Genomic DNA, 10,467 nt, shown 5'->3' with positions numbered 1-10,467 from the left:
ACTTCAGCTCCCAGAATTTCCCTGGCTGAAGAATTCTGGGAACTGAAGTCCACCCCTCGTAAAGTGACCAAGGCTGGGAAAAGAATCCGCACTAGGGACAATGCAAGCTATGCTTCACCCCGTCAGTCCATCTTAGCGTGCAAGAAAGACATCAGACAACGCCATAGTTGCTATGGTAGCATTTGGCTATGCGCAGCGATGCTCTCCTGGTCTTTATGGGTGGGAGGGGGGCAGTTGAGCTATGATGCTAATCCCCTCGTGGGAACACAGAGGGTGGGAGAAGAGAACCAAAGAACTTCAAACTCCAAGGTTCTGGAGTGGAGAATAAGGGGATCAACTTTGTCTAAATGATATTGACATATAAAGAACGGTTGTAGGAACTGGGTATGTCCAGTTTGATGAAAAGAAGGACTAGGGGAGACATGATAGCAGTCTTCCAATATCTCAGGGCCCAGGGTTGCTCCAAAGAAGAGGGAGTCAAACTATTCTCCAAGGCACCTGAAGGCTGGACAAGAAGCAATGGATGGAAACTAATCAAGGAGAGAAGCAACCTAGAACTAAGGATAAATTTCCTGACAGTGAGAACAATTAACCAATGGACCAACTTGCCTCCAGAAGTTGGGAATGCTCCAACACTGGAAGTTTTAAAGAAGATTTTGGATAACCATTTGTCTTAAGTAGTGTAGGGTTTCCTGCCTAGGCAGGGGGTTGGACTAGAAGACCTCCAAGGTCCCTTCTGTCATTCTATTCTACGATTAGGGGACTGGAGGCTAAAACATATGAAGAATGGTTGCAAGAACTGGGTATAATGAAAAGAAGGAATTGGGGAGACATGATAGCAGTCTTCCAATATCTCAGGGGTTGCCACAAAAAAAGAGGGAGTCAAGCTATTCTCCAAAGCACCTGAGGGCAGGACAAGAAGCAATGGGTGGAAACTAATCAAGGAGAGAAGAAACTTAGAACTAAGGAGAAAATTCCTAACAGTTAAAACAATTAACGGAACAGCTTGCCTCCAGAAGTTGTGAATGCCCCAACACTGGAAGTCTTTAAGAAGATGTGGGATAGCCATTTGTCTTAAGTGGTGTAGGGTTTCCTGCCTAAGCAGGGAGTTGGACTAGAAGACCTCCAAGGTCCCTTCCAATTCTATTTCTATTGTATTCTCTATATTCTATTCTTTCTCTGTTCTATTCTAATCTCTTCTGAACTAAATGTTTATCTAGAACTCAAATAAATAGCTGCTTTTTGGTTTTATTTTTTTTAATATTTATCAGTCTCTCTTTTATTCCATACTTCTGGTTGAAAGACTATTCTATGTCATGCTAAACAAATGCATATTCTAGTGGCGGCGGGAGCTCGTTGGCATCTTCAGCAGCAGCCCTGCCTCCTGTGAAAAAACCGAAGATGGAGCAGATCCACGCAGATGACGTTGCTGCAACATGACTGGAGGAGGAATTCTGGGAGTTGAAGTCCACAAGGCTTAAAGCTGTCAGGTTTGAAGACCCCTGAGGTTTTTTTTCCTAAAGGGTTAGGGGTGCGAGGGTCTTGTAACTTGACAGCTTTAAGACTTGCACGCTTCAATGCCAGAGTTTCTGAGCCAACATTTTGGTTGCTAAGCAGGACCGTTGTTAAGTGATACTGATATTATATAACACTTTTAATTAAGCGGGTACCTTGAATAAACATAACTTTGAGTTTCAAATAATACTGATTTTGTTGTTGTCTTAGGTGACATCTGTGAAAAAAATTCAGGTGCTCAGGCATGAAAATGTGCCGCTCAAACACTATACTTTTCCGCTCACACTGAAAAAAAATTAGAGGGAACATTGGCCCAGCGGTGGCCAATACGCTCCGCTCCTCCCAAAAATGGCTTCCCCGCCGCCCTTCTCTGCTGGTGCTCGCCTGCCCGCCTTGCAGACCTGCAGGGAGGGGCTGAATACAGATGCCGCCCTGCATAGACCCCTAAAAGTCCCGCGTGGGCTCAGACCTCCAGGAGCTGCCCGCCTGCCCACCAGGGATTCCCCTCGCGCTCTAAGATCTGGTGGGACGGGGTGCTTGCCCACCGAGGCTCATCTACCCCTCTCCTTGACGGACCCCTGAGGTGGCCCAGGAGGGAAGGGGTGCAGGAAGCCCCCCCCCATCCCTGCAGCAAAGCTGGGACGAAGCCCAACTGGGTGCCCAGCCGCTCCGCTCATCGCTCACTCAACCAGTCCCAGGGGAGGAAGGCAAGGCCGCGGTCAGGAGGCCGAAGCGGGCCTGCCGGGGATGGCGCTGGCCGAGCTGGGTGCGAAGGAGCGTGGCAGGTGACAAGCGGGTGTCACAGCTGTCTCTTTGGGCGAGGCGAGAGGAGAGCAAGGGGGCAGCAGCAGAAAGCAGCTTTTGTCTGTGGGAAGTGAGAAGTTGTGCCTGGTGACAATTGTTGTTAGTTGCAAAGTCCTTTCGGATCCATCGCAACCCCATGGACCACGTTACCTCATCCTCTGCCATCCCCTTCTTCTTTTGCCCTCCATCGTTCCCAGCATGAGGCTCTTCTCCAGGGAGTCCTTCCTTCTCATTAGGTGGCCAAAGTCTTTGAGTTTCCTCTTCAGGATCTGGCCTTCTAAAGAGCAGCCAGGGTTGATCTCCTCCAGGACTGACCGGTTGGATCACCTTGCAGTCCAAGGGACTCGCAGGAATCTTTCCCAGCACCATAGTTAAAAGGCCTCCATTCTTTGGCGCTCAGCCTTTCTTATGGTCCAACCTTCTCAGCCATCCATTGCAACTGGGAAAAACATAGCCTTGACTAGATGCACTTTTGTTGGCAGGGTGATGTCTCTGCTTTTTAGTATGCTGTCTAGATTTGCCATAGCTTTCCTCCCCAGGAGCAAGCCTCTTTTAATTTCTTGACTGCAGTCCCCATCTGCAGTGATCTTGGAGCCCAGGAAAATAAAATCTGTCACTACCTCCATTTCTTCCCCATCTGTTGGCCAGGAATTGAGAGGGCCGGATGGCATGATCATAGTTTCATGGTAATTATAAGGGGAATCAAAGCCACCAGATGGACTTTGTGTCAATCACTGGAGTTTTAATCCCACCTTCCAACAAAAGTCAAATGGGAGACTTGGAGCCAATCATCAGGAAGCTTTGAGTTCTAGTCCTATTTTAGGTGTGAAAACCAGCTGGCTCTGAGTTCTAATCCTCCCTTAGGCATGAAAACTTCCTGAGGGACTTTGGGCTAATCGCCAGGAGACTCTTGAGTTCCGGTCCTGCCTTAGGACTTTATGATTGGGGGAGTGAAACTTGGAAACATTTTCTCAAATGAATGTTCTCATATTGATGACTTATTGCTTTACCCAACACGGAAGGGGTGTTTCCCCACAATTGAACTTTCCTCCATCACATCAGACAATGTGGGACACTCAGCTATCCCTCCATCTGGGAATCCCCAATTCTGGTATCAGAACATCTGGGGTATCAGAATTGGGGATTTCCAGATGGAGGGATGGCTGAGTGTCCAACACTGTCTGATGTGATGGAGAAAAGATCAGTTCTGGGGAAACACCCCTTGCGTGTTGGGCAAAGTCTCTTCCTTCTGCTTGTGGGATAACGAGAGGTATTTGTGTGCTCATTCTGACCTTGGTCTGATCCATCACAGCTTTTTTTGTCTACTTAAAATGGAATTTGCAAAGGGATTCCATTCACAATTAATAGCCATTCAAAAACATAAAAATTGACTCCCAATTCATCAGCAATTTCTGTAGTTAGAGAGCAGAAGAGCTTCCATGGGTGCCTCTTCCTAGAAACCTAGAAACACCCACCCACCCCCCGTCTTATTCTCCCGCTTCTTGGACCTGGATGAATATTATGCAGCATTGAAGGTTTGTGACCTGGTCAATGATGTGGCTGCCTTTAGACAGGATTCCTCCAACCTCCTCCTGGGGAGAGTCTCAAGGTCCTCTTTCTCTGGGCATCTTCTCCAGCCCTTCACAGACAAGACAAGCTTGGAAGAGGAGCAGAAAAAATGCTTTAGGTAGAAATTGTAGAGTGGACAATTAAAGGGTCTGGACATAGTCAGATATTGATCTTTTATTTCTTGAATAAGGAAATAAGAAAAAATACAGAGCTACACAATGACCCCAAAGAGAAATCCCAGACAGCTGTTGTGAGCCACACTTTCTCTAGAGGAGAAGGAGGAACTTGTGCAGATTTCCCTCCCCAGCAGAGAGCAGGTGAAACCCTTCATTTCACACCATTTGGGGATTTCATGGGTTCCCACAGAGATTATCTCACAGTATGACTGGAGCTTCTTTTCCACAGCTTCCATCTTGCCATTTTTCCTACACTGAGCTTTCTCTCACACAGAGACACTTTTCGGCTCTTGTCAGTAGGAAAACCTGCTCAAATTATTGTTATAAGGCATCAGGTTCATTGGCTGTTGCTGAACATCAAATTCTTCTGAATTACCTTCACAAAGTCATCTTCATTAAGATTTATTGAGCTGAAAGGGAAGGGGATTAAATAAATATAGATATATTCTTCTTGGATTCCTGCATACTATCTAAGTAGAAAGAATTAATATTTTCTTTGACATAAAAAAAAAAACTTAAGATTCTCCTGTGTGCTGCTTGGGGAATCCAAGCATGGGTTAACTTTGTCCATTAGCCTAGACACTGAGTTATGTAAATTGGTGACCACGCCTCCTCTGACTGGATGGGTCAGTTTTTTAACTCAGTCCAGCCGAAAGAGATGTATACCAATTCTTCTCCAGACTAATGAGACAAATTTATACTTTATCGGGGATTTTCTCTCAAGTGCGTTTTTCTTGGATTTATGGAAGTTTATGTATGGAGTGGGGAGAGGCGGCAGTTCGCTGCCTGCCCAGTTCCCTTGTAGCTCGTTGCCTCGATCTGATATTTGAATTGTCCTTGGTCGCTGCTAGCTCTAAAGTTTTCTGGCTGCAGGCTATTGCAGCCTTGCAAGGTACTTAACGACAAGCGATTATTGCATTTTGAGGCTTGGGGCTCGTATCGCATCGTGTGTGCCGGCTTGCACCATCCTTGTAGCTGGAGAGCCCGCCGCTTCGGAGCCAGCAAAACGCCCGCCATTCGCGGCGCGGCTCCTGCTCTCACCGATGGGACCAGCCTGGCGTGCGCGGCGTGGTTTCACCCACCTCTGAAGCCTGGGCCGTCCTGAGGGCGCGCTATTGCCGCCGCTGGCCTGATTCTCGTTGTGAGAGGCGAAGAAGGCATTTTCGTTCCCTGCTGGGTTTGAATTTGGCGCCCGAATTGCGGTTGCCATTTTTGGGGCCGTTCAGAGCGCAGGCGCTGTAGGGATTGGGCGTTGCCCTTCCTCGAGCTTAAAAGGGGCTGCTGACTCATTGACCCACCCTTCTCATTCGCTTTGGCTTTGTTTGCCTTGGGGGAATAGTTCCTGGCATTGCTGCTGACCACGCGGTCCTTTCTATTTGCAAGTGAACGCTGTGCTTTGTGCCTTTTGAGTCTTTTTGCATCTAATCATTCCAATGGCTGATCATTCTTCTCTGGGAGGTACAGTTGAGCCCTCTGTTGATAACCAGGGTACTGCCCAAGCAGGGGTTAGTTCGAGGCCTGGCAGGGCCGCCTCTAGAACCATCAGCCAGAGGCCCAGGGAGGCCTCCGGGGGCCCTGATAAAAGCCATAAAAAGAAAGATAAATCCAAGTCAACTTCCAAATCCTCCGGGGAGGGCAGGAATTCCCCTCCCGCACCTTTACCTCAGCGTATTTCGCCTGCTCCCCAGACAGCAGGGCATCAGACCTGGTCCCCAGATCGATCTCTCCCTGTTATTTCTGAAACTGGGACAGGGGGGGGGGATCCAACCCTCCTCTGTATTGTCTGAGGCCCAGGCTGCTTCGGCCTTCTTATTGCCACGTGCTGGGCCCTCCGCTACATTTACTCCCACTGCTGCAGGCCTGAGGCCTATGGAAGGCTATGACCAGGGCCTATCCCCAGACCTTTACCAGATGATCTCTGCAGCCATATCCAGGGGGGTGGATGCTGAGCTGCTTCGAAGGAACCAGGCCCTGGTGATTGTTAGTTCCCAAGGTGGCCCTCCTATCCCGGCTCCACATGTAGCTCTACCTGATGTGCAAGCAGGGCCTTCTTCTTCCCCTCCTCCCTCTACTTATAGTGAGGATTCGGCCTTGGTGGAGGAAGGGGAGTTAATAGATAGGGAGTTCTCTGATGATGAGGGACTGATCTTTGATCAGCCTAATTCTTCTAGCCTATTTAGGCCTACTCTTTTCAAATCCTTATTGTTTAAAGCTAAGGCCACTACAAACATGGGAGAGGTAGCTTCCAAGGACAGTTCGGCTGTAGGCCTTGACACTACTGAGCGCCTCTATGCTGAACCAGTCTCCTTGCAGGAGGTGATTCCTTCACCAAAGCTCTTCATGGATCTCATTCAGAAACAGTGGGATCAACCAATTGTGGTTACCCCACCCAGCAACGGGGCAGGAAGTTGTACACTTCCACTTCTGATTTGGAAAACATTTTGCAATTTCCAACAGATCAGCCAGTAGCAGCCCTAGCGTCCCCTGCTCTGATTATGTCTGAAATTTCTGAGGGTCTAAAGGCAGATGACCGTAAAGCTGAAACAGTAATTCGGAAAACTCATCAAGCTGCGGCCTGGGCCTTGCGTGCTGCTACTGCGGCATCGTTCTTTAATAGAACATCTGTGCTCTGGCTTAAACAGTTGCAGGAAAGACTGGCTCCTGATGAGGTACGTCTTCACCAAGACGTTACTAAAATCATGGCTGCCTTAGAGTTTTCGGCGGATGCCACGCTCAATGCTGCCAAGTTCGCTTCTCGCGCTGTGGTGTTCAATGTGGCTTCTCGTCGCCTTTTGTGGCTTCGCCATTGGCAAGCCGACATTAAGTCTAAATGGCGCCTGGCGTCCACGCCATTCAAGGGTGGGGCCTTGTTTGGGTCCGTTCTCGACCCCATACTCATAGAAACCAGGGACAAATGCAAGGTGCTTCGCTCCTCGGGCGGGCGCAATACCAGGAGGCAGCAGCCATATAACAGACGCCAGTCCTTTCGGGGCGGCTATTCTGGTTACTCAGTGGCCCCCTTCGCTCCCAATTACAACAGAGGTTTTCACCAGTCACAGGACCATGGCCAGGACCGTGGAGGGGCCAGGGATAGGGGGCGCCAACAGCACCAGCCGCAATCCCACAATAGAAGATCTTTCGTGGCTCGGGAAACTGGTCCTTTCGGAGGTACCGGTGACTCGCAAGGGGAGGAGTCAGTGGGTAGGCGTCTGTTGGGAACACATCCGATGCCTGGGCCCTTCAGGTGGTAAGGCTGGGCCTCACACTAGAATTTCTCTCCATTCCCAGAAGACGGTTCATCAGGTGCCCCGTACCCAGGTGCTCAGTAAAGCAGCGCCTCATGGACACCGAGATACATCATCTCATCTCCATCAATGCAATAGAACAGGTTCCCAAAGGGCAGGAAGGTCTAGGATTTTACGCCATTCTATTTCTGGTACCCAAAAACTCAGTAGGATGGCGAGCCATTCTGGATCTAAAAAGACTCAATTGGTACATCAAGTATCAGAGGTTCAAAATGCAGTCGTTAAAGAGCATCCTGTCATCCATTCGCCAAGGCGACTTGATGACATCAGTCGACATCAAGGAGGCGTACCTCCATGTGCCCATTCATCCGGCTCATCGGCGGTTCCTGCGTTTGCACTTTGCGGGCCGTCATTTCCAGTACCAGGCCTTGCCTTTCAGCCCTTCATCGGTGCCCCGCACCTTCACCAAGCTCCTGGCGGAAGTGGCGGCCTCTCTTCGTTCGGTTCCGGTGAGGGTGAATTGCTATTTAGATGACATCTTGGTCCTGTCACCATCCCGGGACAAGGCCCTATGGGATCTTCAAGTAACGATGGACTCCCTGCGGGGGCACGGGTTCATGCTGAATCTTCCCAAGAGCCATCTGCAGCCAACTACATCGCTGCTTCACTTAGGGACCATCATCAATTCCGCCACTTGTGAAGTTTTCCTGTCCCTGGAGAGGTGTCAGAGCATCCAGCGGCTGGCATCTCAAGTGTCAGCCTTGCGTCTTGTGCCCCTGGCTTTACTCTCTCAGCTGTTAGGGAAGATGATTTCTTGCATCGACATCGTTCCCTGGGCCAGGTTTCACGCACGACCACTCCAATGGTTCCTGCTTCCTTATCAGAGGTCTCACACCAGTCATTCTCAACTCAAGGTCCGTCTTTCACCCAAAGCCCTCAGATCGCTTCGATGGTGGACGTCCTCCAAGGTTCTCAAGGGGTGTCCATTCAAGGAACCGGAACGCATCCAGGTTGAGACGGATGCCAGCCTGTTTGGATGGGGCGGCCATGCCCTGGATCGGGTGGCACAGGGTCGTTGGTCGGACCGGGAGCTGTCCAACAGCATCAATTGGCTAGAGCTATGGGCCATCCGACTGGCCCTGCGAGAATTTCAGGACATTGTGACTCACAAACATGTGCTGGTCTTCACCGACAATGTGGCCTCCAAGGCACATGTCAACCGCCAAGGGGGCACACATTCCAGAGCCCTCATGATGGAGGCAGAGAAATTGCATGATTGGGCAGAGTCCAGACTGTTGTCCCTTTGAGCAGAGCACATTTCGGGCGACTCCAACGTCCAGGCGGATTGGTTGAGCAGAGCCACAGTGGATCATGCGGAGTGGCAGTTACATCCCGACCTCTTCCAGCAGATTTCCCTCCGGTTCGGCCGTCCGATAGTGGACTTGTTCGCACAGCCTCACAATGCGCAACTGCCCCATTTCTTCTCCAGGTATGTGACTCCCGGAGCGGAGGGAGTGGATGCCTTGCGCAGCCCGTGGCCGGCTGGCCTCCTCTACGCCTTCCCGCCTCTTCCAGTGATCCCGGCGGTCATCCAGAAGATATTGTCGGAATGAGCGGAAGTCCTCCTGGTGGCTCCAATGTGGTCCCGGCGAACCTGGTATGCCGACCTGGTGCACCTGTCGATCTTGGGCCCGTGGAGGATCCCGGACGATCAAATCAAGCTCCATCAGGGGGCTCTCATACATCCGAACCCCCAGTTGCTACAATTAGCCGTGTGGCATGTGAGCGGACTATTCTGACGAACCTTCATTATTCCAGCGAGGTCATCAACACGATTCAAGCGGCCCGTCGACCTTCCACCACTCGAATTTATGAGGCTACCTGCCAAGCCTTCTGCAGGTGGTGCTGCCGGACTGGGGCAGACCCCCTCCAGGATTCGGTGCCCCGAGTGTTGGACTTTCTGCAATCTGGTCTTAACAAAGGTTTGGCACCCAATACGCTTCGCAGGCAGGTCACGGCCCTTGTCACGGTGATTGGGGGAGGTGAGGGACGTTCCTTGTCGCAGCATTCACAAGTCAAGGCTTTCCTGAAGGGGGCGGCCAACATCCAGCCTCCGACCATGCACCGCTACCCTACTTGGGATCTGTCATTAGTGCTCAGGGCACTCATGGACTCTCCTTTCGAACCTATTACTTCCATCAGTCTTCGACTGCTGACTCTTAAGACAGTGTTCTTGGTGGCTATTACATCAGCCAGGTGGGTTTCCGAATTGGCGGCACTGTCCGTTCGGGCGGATCTCTGTATATTCCACCCCAACAGAGTCGTTCTCCGTTTGGACCCAATTTTTCTACCGAAAGTCAACACGCTGTTCCACAGGGCTCAGGAGCTCGTCCTTCCGGGCTTTTGTCCCAACCCTTCTCATCCGCAGGAGCACCAATGGCATCACCTGGATGTTCGCAGGGTTCTTCATCGCTATGTGAAACGTACAGCGTCCCTCAGGCGGTCTGAAGCACTCTTTGTGTCCTTTCAACCATCTTCCATGGGACAGAAAGTTTCTTCTCATACGATAGGGCGATGGTTGAAGGCATGCATCGCTCTTGCTTATGACAGCCAATCTCGACAGGTTCCCAGGCGTATCACTCCTCACTCTACCAGAGGTGTGGCCACCACGGCGGCCTGGGCCACGCAAGCCTCAGTGGAAGAAATCTGTAGGGCAGCTACCTGGTCTACACCATCACCATTTATCAGACATTACAAGGTTGACGTGTATGCCTCAGCTGAGGCTTCCTTCGGGTGGCGTGTATTGCAACAGGTGCTCCCCCCTGCAGGGGACCCTGGCCAGCCTAATTCCCGCCCTGGACCTTAATTGCTTTGGCATGTCCCATGCTTGGATTCCCCAAGCAGCACACAGGAGAACAACCGTTGACTTACCTGAACGGTCCTTCTATGTGTGCTGCGAGGGGAATCCAAACCCGCCCGCAGCTTCGGCTGGCCAGGGTGGTCATGACCTGAACTTGACTGTCCTCATTGACGTGTCACCGGACTATGAAGGACGTTATTTACTTGTGACTGTTTTTTTTTCTGACAATGTTTGTATACCTTTTGGGCTACGGCCTTTATTTCCTATTGTTATGGTTTTTGTTATCGTTATTGTTCTT

This window comes from Thamnophis sirtalis, unplaced genomic scaffold, assembly GCF_051295495.1.
Source record: "Thamnophis sirtalis isolate CommonGarterSnake01/CBP01778 unplaced genomic scaffold, rThaSir2_p1.2 scaffold_21, whole genome shotgun sequence".
In the NCBI taxonomy this organism is placed as follows: Eukaryota; Metazoa; Chordata; class Lepidosauria; order Squamata; family Natricidae; genus Thamnophis; species Thamnophis sirtalis.
The sequence above is the reverse complement of the archived record's forward strand: the minus strand, read 5'-3'. Positions refer to the sequence as shown.